The sequence below is a fragment of the Octopus bimaculoides genome, chromosome 5 (genome assembly GCF_001194135.2).
Source record: "Octopus bimaculoides isolate UCB-OBI-ISO-001 chromosome 5, ASM119413v2, whole genome shotgun sequence".
NCBI classification, from domain to species: domain Eukaryota; kingdom Metazoa; phylum Mollusca; class Cephalopoda; order Octopoda; family Octopodidae; genus Octopus; species Octopus bimaculoides.
In genome coordinates, this window is record NC_068985.1 from 23,071,920 (window position 1) to 23,072,724 (window position 805).

Below are 805 nucleotides of genomic sequence, written 5' to 3' on the forward strand. Positions count from 1 at the left end.
AGATGCTCATGCACATGCACCATACATTCACACATACTTGCAGACACACACACTCACGCATACACAGACACACACACACACACATACACACACACACACACAACAGAATAATTGCAACAAAATCATTTGACTATCAAGAATTACAAGATTAAGACTATTAATGCATGTTACTTGAAAAAATCAATAATAAAACAAAGAGTAATAACAGTTCAGTGTTGAAAAATTTATTAAAATTTGTAACCATATATTTGTTTTACATAGTTCACAGATGCGATCCATATATTCTCCATATAGAAGATTCTTAGTAGTGCTCAAAAGATTCAAACTTAGTCTCCAAAGTCTTTACAGGGGATAATCCACAGGGTAAAGAAAGGCTATAAAAGGGATTAGGTTGAGCAGGTGTAGAAGCAAATGTGGGGATATACAAATTAGATACATCAGTACATAAAGTGTATTACATGCCTCAAATACAAAATATGTATATATGTATACATATAAAAAAGGGTCCAACTCACACAGTTTATTTTGTGTTTGATTTATGTAATATTCTTTATGTATTGATATGTCTAATTTGCTTATCCCCACATTTGCTTCTCTATTTGTTTTATGGGGATAAAGATGGAAAAGGGTTCCACACCTTAAAGCTAGATATTTTAAGATATAATGCTCTGTTTTTTTTTTTATCTTTTTTACCGCTGAATGTATGTGATTATTTCATAGTAACATTTGCTCCTTTTAAAAAATTTATTTTTGAGAGGTCATGCTTCACCACCTCATCTCATGTCTTCCTGGGTCTACCTCTTCC

The 805-nt window shown here is 32.2% G+C and overlaps 1 protein-coding gene across 2 annotated transcripts in view; it reads left to right on the top strand.

Moving 5' to 3' along the window:
* Positions 1-805, top strand: part of LOC106874329 (leucine carboxyl methyltransferase 1) — a 23,275-nt gene that overhangs the window by 15,285 nt on the left and 7,185 nt on the right. The window lies entirely within an intron of this gene.